Source organism: Pipra filicauda, unplaced genomic scaffold, assembly GCF_003945595.2.
Source record: "Pipra filicauda isolate LSUMZ 115617 unplaced genomic scaffold, ASM394559v2 scaffold318_size846807_pilon, whole genome shotgun sequence".
Lineage (NCBI taxonomy): Eukaryota > Metazoa > Chordata > Aves > Passeriformes > Pipridae > Pipra > Pipra filicauda.
Window position 1 is genome coordinate 751,767 of NW_024104441.1, and position 16,425 is coordinate 768,191.

The window sequence follows — 16,425 nt, forward strand, 5'->3', positions numbered from 1 at the left end:
GCACTACTTCTGGAAAAGAAGCCAAAGATCTAAGCTGGCAGCAAACACCCTTGAAATTGTCAATGTAGGTGAAGTCTGTGAAACTTGAGAAGAGTGTAATGTGGGTATTGCTGCTCCTGCTGCTGCTCTTTATCTGTCCAAGAGAGCCCTCTCCTCCCACCCTTACAATCTGCCCTTGATGACTCCATCATAGATCAGTATCCTCCTGGATGTGGAGGGGGAGGATCCTTCACCCTTCACGCTCTGGGCCACAACAAAGAAGGGCTCGAAGTAAATGAGAATTTGTGAGGGTCTGCCTATGTTATTTCTCACGAGGTCCTGATTTCCTCACTGTATTTCCCAAATTCTTCTCTCAGCAACACTTATAAGCTACGTCATTGTTTCAGTGTATGCCCCTACTATTCTCCAACAGCTAGTGCCATAATTAAATTCATTGTATATAGCTGCTTGTCTTAGAGAGTCTGAAACTAATTTGCTTCCCATTCATACATGATAATGATTTTGTTGGCTGTTCTTAAAAAAAGAGAAAAAATCATCTTATTTTCTAAGAATTATTTCCATATTTGAATTTACCTTGAAAGGTGACAGGCAGATGCAGTGAAAATTTTGTACTTAAAAAAACCCCGCATAGTCCACCTTTCTAGGATTGTTGACATCACTTGTTTTGCAGATGTATGCTGATGATTTACAGATGCCTCAGTTTTCACGGCTGCTACATCTGACTGGGTATCAGTCCATGAATTATACATTTTATGTAGTGGCGGTGTATTAATTTCACACTAGAATCTGTAAAGATATTAAATTTACAGATAAAGCATAATTTCTCACACTTCCAGAAATAAACATTAATTCTTTTCACCTCAGAAAGAATCTGAAAGGACTTGTTGCATTTCATAAGAAGAAATATAAATCTGGCACCTATTTTGAAGATGTGGTCCGTTAACATACCACTAAAGTTTTACAATTTTTTTCATGATTTTATATTAATATAGAACTCTGCAATGTGAGGTTTTTCTCTACAGAAACATTGGATGTATTTACTTAAAGAAACCATATCCCAGAGCTCTCCACTGCTTCACATCATCCCTTTAGATTGGGTTCTTCCAAGTGAAAATTGTGTAACTGTAAATTCTGATATTTTATCATTTGTCTCAAGTTGAGGATGAACTGTAATTTACCTTGTTTGACGAGAAGTTTTATGAGAAGGATGCATTTACATAAGTATACCATTGCCATTTTACTGTACCCCACTAGGTTTTTCCTTTTCTTAGATGATGAACTGAGGTGACAAAAGTGATGTACATATTAAATAGCATCTCATGATAATACATGACAAGTTTCTGACACTTGAATCATTCCTCACAAGCCACTCATCCTATAATCTGAGTGTATGAGTGCTGGTCAAATGATTTCCCCAGTGCTCTGCATCTTTAAATCCTCGAGATTTTGATTTGTGTTTTTAGGCAGCTCTGCTCTCCTGTGTAATGAGTAGCACTGCATTGCCCTGTTTAGCTAGTGTGGCTAATCAACTATTAACAACAGTGATTTTAAGCTATTTTGGTAAGTAAAAGCTTTGAGTTTGATTTATATTAATTTTGTGGGACATAAAATTCCCAATGTGTGCTCTCTGAACAGCTCCCAGAAGTCTGTGAATCCCCACCTTAATTGCAAATCTTAAAATATTATTCATTTCAATACAAATTGAAAGTACCCAAATGTTCAGAAAGGACATGTTTGTTTGCTATTTATCACTTTCTGGTTTCAACAATCCCTTCAGGGATCAGAACAGCACTGATACCTTGTGATTTAGGTGATCAGTGACCCTCTGTGAATATTCAGTAAAGGATTCCTGAAGTGGACAATTTGCAATGATGGAGACAAGAGATTGATTTTTTTTCTTTTTTTTTTTTTTGGTAAACTGGTGACTACAGTAATCAGGATTTCTTTTTCAAAGAGAAGAGTTCACACTCATGGCCAAAATTATTTGTAAAAATATCTCGCCTGCAAACAGGTGAATTCATCTCTATCCTTACTGCTTGTGATACTCCACTGCAGAAAGCATCCATCATATCTTTGCTACAGTGGGCAGTGTGTGCTTTTTTGAGTGGTAGACTAAGCCCATTAGACCTTTATACTTTTTCTTTGGCTAATTTACCCAGCAAATTCCATTATCAAATATACATTGCAGTAATACCTCCTAGAAACTATTACCTCCTTGTCGCTTGTTGACACATTTATAAGTACATAAAGACCTTTCAGTAAGTCAGAATCTTTTCAGGGAAATGGAATTTACTTAATGTGATGGTTATAGGAGCATGGAGATAGAGAACTCCATGTATTAATCAGTTCATTGCTGCTGTTGCTTCAAAAATAATTAATCTGTCAGATGAATGTTTTCTACTCATGTAATCAAATGCTCCTTTTTTTTGCTGAGGTATCTGTCCCTGATGTAAACACAGATATAGTTTTCTACAGTACTTGACATGGAAAACTTCATTCTTTTCACGTACTTTGATATATCTCAGATATTTGCACTTGCTTTTTGGTTTAAGGAAATCATATTTCTTAAACTTCCTTTCTCTCAGCAAAAGCTTTAAGACAAAGGGCTGTTCTACCTCCACCTCTTACAGAGATGTTACAGTTTATGCAGAGAACCATTTCAAATACTTAACAACTTTCTTGGCCCTGTTGATTTTAGTGTAATATATGTGTGTTTCCCCCACCAGTAAAGCTGTCCCTATGGATTTCCAGAAGCACTAGTGGTGATTCTATAGTTAGGGTCTGCACATGAGTTTAAATGAAGCATTCAGCCTTTATTTTACATAGAAAATGCAGTAAATCTTCAAGTGTGATAATTTATCTGGATAACCATTAAAATAAATCCATCGTTATTTTAGGAATTAATATGAAATGAAAATGGACTTTTAATAAAATTTAGTGCTTTTTTTCCCTGACAAAATACTCTGAACTATAAGCTGCATAAACTTAGTGATTTTTTATTTCTGATACATTTAAATTTTTGTTTAGAATAAATTATGATTTTCCACATTGCCCCTTGTATTTGTTGAAGTTTAAAGAGGTTGAAAATATTATTCTGCAATATCCTCTTCTATAAAGAAGCTCCATCTTTCCTCATGGCTGCTGACTTACTGCTCTTGCTGGTACTGAAGTAGGAGGTGGCCCTGAGCTGCTGTTTTGGAGAAGGAAGTGTCTACATGAAGAGTGATAATTGGGAGGACGGGTGAATAGGGCATGGTTGTCCCTTAAATATGAGGGAAAAAAATCCAGATAAAAATAGTTTGTCTTTTGTAGACATGTGGTGTGGAGACTCTGGTGTAGAGCTGAAAGAGAACTCACCAATCCGTTAATTGAGTAAGTATTAAATAAAGACAGGACAAAACAGATATTTCTTCTCATGCTTTGATGTTTCTAATGACAGAGATACAGTGATCTGCTGAAGGTCTCTGTCACAGTAATAAAAACATACACTAGTCCCTATCAGAAAAAGTAGTGGCTGAGTGAAGACATGCAGGTATATAAGTAGGTTAATGAAGCTTAGGTCTGGTGCTAAGAATTTCTATTTTCACTTGGGGGCATTTAACAATGGGATATTTTGTAAACTATATATGTTTAAGCTTGTGTAAATAAAAAATCACTTCTATGAAATGAAACAAAAAGAAAGTAAATTTTTTTTACATCAAATTTTCTCTGATCATATACTTTTAAAACACCCATGACCTCCAGCAGATTTAATATTCAAAGATATTTTGAACAGTTCTAATATTCACTGACATTAATTATTCTCTCACTATTCTGTGTAAAATAAATGTTAGGGTTTTCATTTAATTTGTATTAATAACACTTATTTTACTCGCATAAATGTATATATTAAAGTGATTCATGAGTCCATGTCGGGATGAGTAGGTTTTTGTTGGATTAAGTTAAAAAGGGCTATAGAATTAATTTCATTTGAGTCAGGTCATGGCACTTGCATCATAAAGCTGCTTAAGAAAACTAATTGCTGGGTGATACATAGGAGAAACTATCAACAGTTTTGAGGTAAATAGTGTCCTGGAAATCTCACTGAAGGTCCAAAGTATTTAGAGAAGACAAGCCCTGTGAGAGAACAATGCTCCTTATGGGGGGCAAAGCCTTGCTCACATTTTAGGCTCACATTTTAGCATTCCCCCAGCTCAGGAATGCTGCTGCACACAGTGCACGTGCACTTCTCTGTGGGCCTTCCATTCTTCTGTGCTTAAAGCACTGTCCTCTGTGTGGTTCTTGCCTCAACACATCTTGACTTTGATACATGACAGCTGTTTTATGTAGCTAAAAATCTGGTTCCAGAGATCTTTTATTCAACTGGCTTGGCTTGCCAGCCTGTTTTTCCTTCCTGAGTATTTAAGGAGATTTTTAGCTTTTGAGGGGAAGAGGAGGGAGTCTGACATAACTGGCAGCTCTGCTGGCTGTGTATTATAGTGATGGTAATCACGTATGTCTGCGCCAGCCTTCCCTCGCATCGCCTCTGTTTGGTCACCAAATTCTCATGGCTGTTTGTTGTCACTCAGCCAAACAGAACTTCGGGCAATTATGAAAATGAAGAATGCAAATGCTTTGTATAATTCAGGATCAAGTCTTTTCTCCATGGCTATCAATGGGAAATTTCCTACTGAAAGTAATCTAGACAATTCCTGTACTCTGGAAATGTTGAGATTTAATGAGAAGTATTTTTTTAAATTCTGGCTTTTTTCTATTAAATTCTGATTGTGTAAAATAGATATTTTTGTCTCACGTAGTCCAAAGAAGTGTGAGGATGTGGAGAAATATTCCAAAACACACTTTCCAGCACTTTCATTTACCACTACTAAGGCTTTGTAATGGATTGTAATTTTTTACTCAAGGAGTTTTTGTCTATATTTTTAAAAATCTTAAAGTGAATACATAAATTAATTAGATTCTGTAATCCATTCATGTGCAATTGCTAAATTCAGTGAAGGCTCTGTTGCAGAGCATTCTGCAGCATTCAGTCATGAGTTAGAAATTAGTAATTCTAGAATGCTTTACTCCCTTAAATTGTCCTCTTATCAGGGCATGGTTTCCATTCTCACTCCTTTTTGCTGTCACCAAAGCACACACATCCACAGACCCATATTTAAAAATAGTGGATGGCATAAAATATGTAAAGGATTGTTTCTTTCAGTCATTATTTTCTCAGGTTGGGTTACCTGCAATGGTTTGCAAAACAACTTTATGATTTGTCTTCTAAAATTCTGCTCTTTGAACAATTCAACATAGAATCTCCTTTTTCTTAGATATGTGATCATTTGCAGATAGCTTTAGGAGCAGTCTTCCTGCCTGCTCCATTGCCTCCCAGCTGATCCTCAAGATGTTCCAAACCTTTCTCTCTGAAAGATGGAAAGCTGAACCGAGTACAAGGAGGTGTAGTAGGAAGTCACAGCACATCTTGCCAGGGCAGGGCAATTCTCACAGCAAAAGTTTTGCATGTTGGATAATTGACACATGGTACAGCTGCAGAGCTGTGGGGTCTGCCTGGCTGTCATGGAGAAGAAGAGCAGAGCAGCTGATGCCTCTAGAGCTTTATTCAAACTGTCCACATGTGCTGACAGGTAAGGGTGACATATGCTTTTCTGCTGTCAAAACTCAAACTTAGCTCTACGATTATAATGCTAAAAAAATACGTATTATACATTCAGATTCTGGATGCCAATTCTATGATCCAGTGTGACGAATGTGAGGTGAAGATCAATAAGAGTTTGACTTTTGTTTACTATCATTTCTACAGTAGAAAATGATTTATTTAAATGTCAGAAACTCAAATTCTGCCTCCATAGATAATTTACACATGTCTTTAGAGATGAAAAATGGAACCAAACTACATGTCCTCTTTGCTCTACTAGAAATTGATGAAATAAAATTACAAAATAACCCTCATCACCAGCATAGAAATTATTAATAACTGGCTAGGCCAAGAGCAGAGATGTGATTGGATGGCAAAGAATTAAAATTTTGTTCTCAGGCTCCAGAGCTAACATTAATTCATTAGGGTTGCATATTTTTACTGAAATTTGGGAGTTCTAACACTGCTAAAAGTTTAAGTAGTTTTTTACTCATTACTACTGTAATTTTAATATACTTTCATTAATTGAATTGCTAAATGCAATGGTACTAATTCCCCATGACACCTGTTCTGCAGAAACTGAAATTAAAGTTAACATCAGAAAAGTGTGAGTAGGTTTAATTCTTATTAAAGTGCCAGCCACAGAAATAGGGATGGACGGGGTTGTAATAATGGGTGTAGAGCTGAAAATAAAGGGCAGTAACACAAGATGACATTTTTAGCTGCTGTGTGGAAGCAAATGGCCGAAAACTTACAAAAAGAGCATAAAGCTATTCCTTGCAGAGCCCAAATCACAGTGCAAGGAGCCCATCTGGCACCCAGACCTCAGTGCTTGTTCCACCAGGCAGCTGCTGGCACTCTCAAGCAGCAAAGAAAACCTACTGCACTGACACTTTTTCCTGTCTTTCTCTACTCACAAGTTTTGCGGTTACAATGCAGAGACAAAAAAAGTCTTGTTACATTTTCTCTAATTTATTACCAGGGGTAGCCTTCTAGGGCCTTTCCGTGCCTTGTGGTAGCCATATTCGGGAGACTTTGCAGCAGGACAGGCTACACCCAATTGAAAGTTCTAGTACTGATTTTTTTCATAGTAATTTTTTTTGTGATTATAAATGCCAATGAATTTATAGTAATGAAACTACCATTAATATTGCGTGGTACCCCTTGAACTCAAAGTGCTTCACAAAGGAGGTTGAACATTGTTTTTCACAGCTTACCAGTGGACCAAGGGGGGCAAAGGAAATTTCAGCCAGGTCTCAGGTAGAACAAAATCTCCTTCATTTTTCCTGTGAAATTAAAATGCACCACTCTGTACAGCAAAATCCAGATCCAGGAACTGCAGCCACAGTTGAAAAGAGAAGTGCTGTCCTTTTGATGACTAATTTTGCAAGTTCAAAGAATTAAGTCAATAGCACCATCACAAAAAAGGGTCTCTGTAACGACTAAGGAACAGTTGCACATGCCATTGTTCTGGTAGCAACCCACAGGTTTATTCTTTGCTACTGTGTTACCTATAAAGGAGGAGGAAGGAGTTACCTGAACAGAATCCATTGAACAAGGTTGATGGCATGTGCTTCGTTGCTGCAAAGGAACCATACTCATGAATACATCATGAATAAACTTGTCTCAGCCATATCTATATACTGTGCAGAGAAGCAGAATCTCTGTGTTAATGTTAATTACACTGTTAATCAATAGTATGAGGGAGATTTGCTGCCTGTTTGCAGTTGAGATTTTAGAGGGATTGCCAGTAGGGGGCCCTTTGCCCAGCCTTTTGTGTGCATTTGCTGCACTTTCTTGGGCAAACAGGCTTTCTCTTTCCGTGCTAAATATAATCTATTAAAGAGGTAGTAAGGCCTTTACATGTCTTCATTATTGTGTTTTTGTGAGTATAGAACAACATGTTGCAAGAAACCAGCATTTAGCCTTACCACTGCATTTGGAAAAGTATCTGAATATTCATTGAGCTGGAGTAGAATTTCTCCAGCTGATAAATTTGGCTCTAAAACAACATCACGACTTACAATGTGGTAGGGAAAACAGATCTGTACACCTTCAGTCTAGTGGAAAACTTGTTCTGGATGTAACAGACTTTCAGAATTGGCACAGTTGTTCAAAACTCTCACAAGAAAAGTGAACAGTCAGACAGGCAGATGTTTAGGGCTGTATGTGGGAATGGTGAAAAAGAGGATTGCTGTGGCAAGGACTGAGCATCAGTTCTCCACCAGTTGAGCATTGTATTAACTGATAGCTTGTCATAAAATGAGCACATATGGTGCTTGTCAGCATTTCCCTGCCATTCATCAGCCTTGGCTTTCCACCACTGCTGCTTCATCTGACACAACCCATCCAGAGTTCACTGTGAATCTCCCTGGAAGGCAGCTTGTCCATGATTGAATCTGGGTGAGCCTGCACAACCTGATGAGTGCTCTGAGCAGAAGCTGAATTGCTGTATGATGGCCATTCATCCAGCTTGGTGTTCCCCATATGGACAATCAACAGTTTGCTTGCAATCCAGCACATGTCCTGTATGGTCTTCCACACCTTTTAGGGAGAGTTTCTGCAGAAGAGAGAGCAGCGATCAGCTCATACACAGTTTTTGACATTTGGCTTTTCCATTTTGTTTTTCCACACTAACATGAGTAGTTGCTTAGCTGCTATGGTGCAGCATCCAGAAGGAACCAGGTGTTCCTTTATTTGGGGTCCCTCCTTGGAGGCACCAGACTAGAGCTGTTGTTTTATTATTGCACCATGATTAAATTATTTTAAGGATTGTCTGAGACTCTGCTATGGGAAACCTTGTCTGGCTGTGAGTGTAGTGTGCGTAGCTGCAAAGGGGGCCTTAGTCTCAGCTTAGGTGGTGTGAATGTGACTGCTAGAGTGGCTCCTGGATGGTTAGACAGGAAAGTTTCCTTTACAGTGGTTGACCGTCTGTCAGTCAGAAGCATATATTGATTCAAGCCCTTCCAGTGCTCAGCAATCTACCTGCCAGTCTCTCATAGACAAAGTTGTAGATGCATACAAGAGAACTTGAACTTAGTTTTTGAGACATGGCTCTGATGATTTTTAATTTCATGCCTGATACACAGAGCAAAAAGCAAACCATTTTGGCTGAAAATCACTTCTGTCTGCTCTCCATGCAAGGTCAAAGAGTGTTGTTCGATCTCATGTGTGCATTTACATCTCTCAGATTAGGAATGTCAGAATATGGGGAATATGTAGGGAATTGTGGTTGACATTGGATCAGATTGTGATATGATTCCAGCAACAAACTAGTCCTGTTTGCCTCACGTGTCTTCCCATGTAGTATAAAACAATGGCAGCCAGAAAAAGTGGACTTGAAATTAAACTCAAATGGAGAGAAGATAAAGGAGTGCGTGTAATATACAGAATGCAAGCAATCATTTTTTGTGATGAAATATAAGTGCTGTGTTGACTACAATTAAAGCTGTACATCCACACATGCATACTCCATATAGATATGTTTATGCATATGCCTGTGTCTGTATATAGTAAAAGAAGGAGAAAGATAATGTGGAGCCTGCAAGTGAGTTAAATAGATGGATGCATGGATTTTGGCTTGGGTTTTAGGAAAGGACATAGCACACATTAACAGAGAACTGGGAAAACCAAGATGGTGAGATACTGGAGGGTATAGACAAGACTGTGTTGCCTTGACATAAACTTCCTTCTGCCAGTATTACTGTGCTCCTGCATACTTAATATTACATATAAAAAATGTAATTTTAGTTTTTTTTCTTGGTAGTTCTCTGTTCTCTTCCCTCTTTGGAATTTGGCAGAAGGTGCATATACATGAAACAGTCATCTGTGTCCCTGAAGACTGTCCATTTCAGTCAAAACTGTGTTCTGCAAAGCCAACTTTAGCAACAATGTGTTCCTCAGTCAAGCCCTTTTGCCATTCATAGGTTAACCTTACAACTAGATCACACAGCTGTTTTCCTCAGACATCTGAGTTTCACTCACTGGTGCTACAGGGAAGTTGGCCCTTCCCTGCTCCTGGCACTACTCTGCTCTGGGCAGCTTGATGTACTGGTATTTGGATATTTGGGAATAGCACCAAATATTGGATAGGACTTAAAAGTAGCAAGTGCTCAACTCTAAAACTTCCTTCTTTTTTTTTTTTTTTTTTTTTTTGTCATTAAGAAGTAACTATGGTAACTTCGTGCTACAGTGACTTTGTCTGGGTGATAAAGATAGACAATTTTTGGGCACCTCATTCCTTCCATTTTAGGGATGATTTGCAGAGTCCAGCGCAGAACCACTGAGGCATTAAAAAATCATTGAGAAGGTGTTCTAGTTTTGCATCAGACTGCCTTTCAGGCTTTACACATTCAAGCTTGTCACTCTAGATTCTAGAGCTATTACTGATTGATCCCTGTATGGTTTCTCCCTGTAGTTTCTGGTTCATTTTTTAGTTACAGAGATTTTATTCAAGGCTGTTTTTTCTTGCTGAGAAGTTTTTATTAAAGGTTGTTTTTCTTGCCCCCTCTAAAGGAAGGTCTTGCCAAAGACAGAATTGCTGGCACATATGAATTGTCTAATGCTGAACTGATAGATGAGCTGTCATCAGGGTACAAATCTGTGACTGTCAGAACAAAGGTTGGCAAATTCGAATGGGAAATAAAGTGCTTTTTTTTTAACGTCCCCCAGTTCAACAAGACATTATTAAGCTCCATGCAGGAATCCACTGGTGAAATTTTTTGAGCTACATTTGGCAGAACTCAAGAGCAGAGGATCCAGTGGTATCTGCTGAATCAATAAAGCAAAACCAAACTGCCTTGGAAGGAACAGCAAATAGCTTTCCTCTGTAGATCAGACACCAAAGCAGGAAAATGTAGCATTTGACAAGTGTGCTGTATATGGTAATTAAATTGCTTCTATGCTCATTTACAACTTTTTCCTTCCTCTTCTCAACTGCATTTTTCATCCTATATATTCTCCCTTCTTTTTCTCTACTCTTTTATCACTTTCTACTCCAAAGCCTTCAAATTGTAGCTGAACTTTTGAACCACACATGGAGTTTAATCACCAACACACACTGTAGTACTCCACCACATGACAATTTTAGAGTAGACATTCCAAAATTGCAATATAAGGAGGGAATGAACAAGCTTAAGGATTAAAACTGTTTGAAATATCTCAGAAAAAGAAATTATGGCAACAAATCACAATAATTTGACTCACTTACTGGTGGCAGCCAAGGGCATGTGCTAGCAATTGCAGCATTTGTATCAAAGGAAGGTGGGCTGAGTTTGAACTGCTGGCAGCAGTTCAGATGAGTCTCGATTTACAAGTGAGGTCCTCTCTTCCTGCAGGGAATGGGAATGGTTTGTTTCTGCTGGAACCTTGGCTTCTACTGACCAAAATACATCCATTCAGCTTGCACAAGTGTAGACTAATGCAGGTGCTCAAGCAGTAGAACCTTATTTACCCTTTTCTATTTTCTGGTTGAACTTAGCAACAAACCTGGGGGTCTCTGCAGAGCATTCTGCTTTAAGCTTTACACATTGTCAGTGTGTGTTTTCTCCTGCTTGTTTGTATCCATTCTTCTGCTGTCTCATATAACAAACCAGTCTGGAAGCTCTCCACAGTAGGTACTGTCTTTCTGTTCCATCTTTCTGTTGTCTAATATCCAGGATTTGTAATGCCTAACTGTGAGTCCTAAGTGTTATGATGATAATTTTAATAACACTTCAGTTACTTTGACAGTGATTAACTGTGCCAGGCTATTGATACCAAGTTAACCATATTTGCATGCTCAATCTTTCAAACAGCAAGCTGCACCATAATGGCCTGAAATTTCCCCATCTGAAAATAATTTGTCAGCATTTAATGTATTTTTTAATTAAATGCAAGCAGAAAACTTCTTGTTTTGATTGTTAAACCAGAGGAGAATCTTGCTGATTGCATTTCTCATTGGAGTTTCTTATGCTAGTGGAGCAACACAGGAAGTTCCTTTCAGCTATTACATGAGAGCCATGAAGAGTTTCAGAGGAACTCTCAGTCATTAGGCTTGAGATGTAGTTGGTGGGTGTTTTTTCTAAAGGATTTGTTCTTGGTAAGGATGAGCAAGAGTCTTACAATTTGGCCAATGGCCAGGACCCAGAGGGCAGGGAGCCAGGAGGGTTTGCCTCCAACATCTGTTTCCAGTGTGTCTATCTAACTCTCAATTTATCAACCCTTCATATTGTCAAGTAAAAAAAATGTGTAAAATAATTGGATTATATATTAAGACTCGAGAGGGGTTGCTTATTGACCTTCTTCTACTCCGGTGAACTTAGCTGTGAAAAATTGGGTAAGAAGCAGGGCCTTGCTGAAACCGAGATATTACCTCTGAGCAGTGCACTCTTGGATAAGTAAAAATTACTGAGTAAATACAAAACATGAAGAAATAACATCCAAACTGAAGTGTGGAAATTGCGAGTTGTACCAGTGATTGCTTTTATAAATACTTTTAAATGCATATTTGGTCTCTGAATTTCACTGTAAATTGTAATGAAGTGCCTCTAGGTTCAGATGTGAATAGGGCCAAATCTCGCAGTTGTTATGTGGGAAAAAAAACCTTTGAAAAAACAATATATCAACTGAAAATAACTATGTTTTACCTCCCAAAAGATAGCAGGATTGGTTCTGAATATCACAGTATTCTGCTGTCCATTTCTTGTGCTAAGCACTTGCTATAACCTTTTGGACCTTCCTTGTCATTCAAGCTTGATATAAAATAAAGCTACACAAAAATAGTGGATTTTGAAAATCTCATACATTCTGTCTGTAATTATCCTGGTGGCATGGTGTGACCTGCTGATTCAATTCTTATTGAGATGAATATGAGCTGTTAGTAGACCAAGGTTCAGTGAATACATTAAATCTTGAGGCCTCCATCAATTACCCGTTTCCTCATGGCAGTGTCTAGGATGTCTGGAAAATAAGAAGTATCAAAGGTGATTAGAAAATACCTCCTTGGACGTAAAATGTCTCTGAAAGGTTGAATATCAATTTTAGATGCACTTTTCTTGGTGACTTACTAGGTTTGACTTCTGTTTTTTTCCATTATAAGAGAAGGCAAAGTGTTGCACTGACTGTTTCCCAATGTCAGTGTGCTAAAGAGGGACTGGCTAAGATGTGACACTCCAATACAGCTTGTTTCGGTGGCTGTACTGGGTTACTAACACACAGCAGGCTTGTCCAGATAGGAGCAGAACACCTTTTTTTCCCTGCCAGAATCCACTCTGCAAGTGGGGCCCAGGCTGAGGGGTGAGGAAGCTGTCACTTCCCAGCAGGCAGCTTAGGAAGAGAGAGACAGACAAGGAGGAGCAGTCACTTTGGTCTAAATTTAAAAGTCAATGCTTTAACCTTCCCACAGAATTTGTCAAGTGGCTCTTGTGCTATTTCCTCTCTCAGGTGTCTGACCCAACGTTAGAAAAGGTTTTCTTAATATGTAAATATGTTTCCACCATGTATAGTCCAGTGGCCATCATGAGTGATGCTATTAGAGAGAAGAGGGCGCACAGTAACCTATGAATGGTAGTGTCCTCTTTGTCTTGTTTCAGTCGTTTGACTCATTTTTTTGCAGCAACTTCTTCCTGTGTAGTTTTCTGTACATGTATAGTACATTCTCACTCATATCCCCTTTTCCTTCTTTCCTATTGGGAGCCATTCCACTAATGATACAATCAGGGAATACTGTAGAGAGACAAAGGGTGAAATTTGCCTCATCTGCCAAGCCTATTAAACTTTAAATGTTCCATTTCATTAAATCCATATTGTTGCACTGGAAGAGCGAAGGACTATTCCCATACCCAGGGACCCACTCACCTCCTAGTAAGGTCTTTAGTAGGCATATACTGAGAAATTTTTATTACTAATGTAGATGCCAGAGTACAAAGGCACATGGAGGTAGACAAATTTGGACAGAGTTGCGGGTTTTGTTTGTGAGAGTTTGTGTGTTTTGTTAATTAGAGTGGGTAATTATACGTAATTATTTGGGCAATTCACTAATTCTTTATGCTAGAACAAGTGCCAGGTTCCTTTTATTTTGTGATCTCACTAAACTTGGCAGATCTTTATGTCTTGTAGATTTTAAAGCCATAGAAGTCCATTGTTGTATTGTGAAGACTGTAGTATTTTAACAGAACAAGTGTCTTGACTGGGGTCACTTGGCAAAATTGGGAACAGAACTTGCCTTCTGACTTTTGGCATGATGCTCCATCCATCACTTCCTCTGAAAGACCAGTGAGCTGGATAGATGAGACCTGAACTCAGGCTTCTCAGGCTACACCTCAGTGCACCTTCTCCTAGTCTAAAGGGAATTTTGATAAACAGTCAAATAATTATCTGCTTTTACAGGAAAAAAAAAATTATGCGGTAAGACAGAAGCTATGTCATCCACAGTGCTTTCATTAGAAATATTTACATTTTGAAAGTGATTTCTTGTTCAGTTTTCGGTGTATAATTTGCAAAGATGCAACTAAACTTCCTTTCCTCTGGAAAACATTTTGTCTGGCTGTCTTATGCTAATATGATCAGTCATATTCTGCACATCTCCTTCTCTTCCTACCTATAAATTATTTAAAACTATTATAGCTAAAACAGTGAGTAGATGATTTTATTTCTGTCTTCTGAAATACTAGAAAGGATTTGGTTTGAAATGAAGGAGATGACATCCTTGTGAGGTACTGGGAATCAATTGTGCCTGGCAGGCCTGCTCGTGGAGAAATGGAAAAATGGTTAACAGTATCTCTTTTAGTTAAAAATATTAGCAGACTTAATATAAAATATTTAAGCCTACACAGCTCAGTCTTTAGAACTTCCTATCAAATATAACAATAATCAAAGTTTATGGAACCATGTCCTAAGATAACTATCTCAACTCTCTTACCTGAGCTGCTGTTAATTCGGCTTTGTAGAAGAAACTTAATCTCTCACAGTAATTTAGGTCTTTTCACCTGAAAACACTTGATTTAATCTTCTATAACACAAGCCATCAAGTAATTAATGACTTCTCTTGCATACAAATAAACAATCCTGTGAAATCACATCCAGTAATTCACTCAGATCCACAGGCTTTGTCACTTAACTTCCTTGCACTACACTTCCCAGGAGCACCTGGGCTGAAGGGCAGATATGATGAATGCCTTCAGGTGTTTTGTGACCTGCAGAGGAGCAGGGCTCCTTTGTGTCTCACGGTGAAGTTTGAAGCTGTTGTTGTTGTGCTGCTTTGAGCAAAATTTCACCTTTGTTCCAGTGCAACACGAGGTTAAGGTAGGTTTATCTTCTTATTTGTGTTTTCTTCCAAACAATCTATACAGCAAGCTTTACCGTCTTTTACATGGAAAAACAATCCTTTCTTCCTGCACGAGTTGAACTTGCAGCTGCTACACTTCTGGGGTTCTTTGCCTGCTGGAGAAGTACAGCTCTACAGAGATATGGGCCATTTTGTCTTGATTCAGCTGCGTGGTCTGGACTGCAAAACATGTAATTTTTTGTTTTATTGATCTTGAGGAAGTATAGTAACTGTAGAATGCTTCTGTGATTCCTGTTTTGTCCCCAGGGCATAAGATTTGTCCTTGATGAGAAGTTGTATGCTCTTAATGTGATCTGTGGTGGTGTGGTTAGTGGTACTATTCCTAATTCCTACTCTAAATATCACATACATAACACTTTCTAGATAAATTTTAAAAATCTGAGGAAATGTGAGCAAGACTGCCTGGAAGGCATTGAGTGCAATAGAAATATGGTACACTAGTAACGTGGCTGGTATTAAGATGATAATATAAACTTAGAATAATTCAAAACTGCATCCCTGCAGTCTTGGAGTATGTGCTATGTATTTCATTTGCATCTAGGATCTCTTATTACTGGTTTGCTGAATTGTTTTACTTTAGTTTACTTTCAGGTTTTTCAGGTAGATGGTTATTGTGAAATTTGTTCTTTAACCGAAGTATAGAGTTTCTTCTACCTGCTACTGGCATTAATAGCAGCAAGCTGCTGGGATTGCCTGCCTGATAACTTTAGAAAGCATGTTGTTATGCTCTAGTAACACCCAACTACCTCTATATTGGGCCAGAGTCCTGCTGTGGTAGGTACTGAAATGCAAAGGAACTGGTTCAAAAGGTAATAGGAATAGTAGAGAGGAGGCAAGAGAGCAGGCTGTGGACAGATGGGGAGCAACTGAGACTGCTGAGACTGTCCTAGTTAGTGTGAGAGACAGGTGTCAGACTGTGCCAACGGCCTGCTCGTAGTGCTTTATGTGCATCACAGAGAAGGGAAGGTGGGTTGTTCGCTGGGAATTTCTCTGAGCTTTACGGGGCCTCTGAGGCAGAAAATAAAAAAATACTCTGAGGTGATGGAAACCAGCACTGTTGGATGTACAGGTATGAGTAATATCGTTAGAGATATTGTGGGGGCTGGCTGTGGCAGCCCCAGTGAGACAGACAATGCCCCATCCCTGGAAGTGTTCGAGGCCAGGTGGGATGGGACTTTGAGAAACCTGGTCCAGCAGGAGCTGTTCCTGCTCATGGCAGGGAGGTTGAAACTAGGTGATCTCTAAGGTCCCTTCCAACCCAGACCATTTGATAATTCTATGACAAGGTTTTGTGCTTTATGTGAAGTGGATTACATTTCACATAGTGTGAAGTGGTGATGATACAGTCAGGGAGAAACAAGACAGGGATGTTGTTTTGTAGTGCTGATTTAAATGACTCTGAGTTGGCATTTGTCAAGCCAGCAAGGAGCAGCTTATGAACTTTAGGAAGAGAGTTCAATAA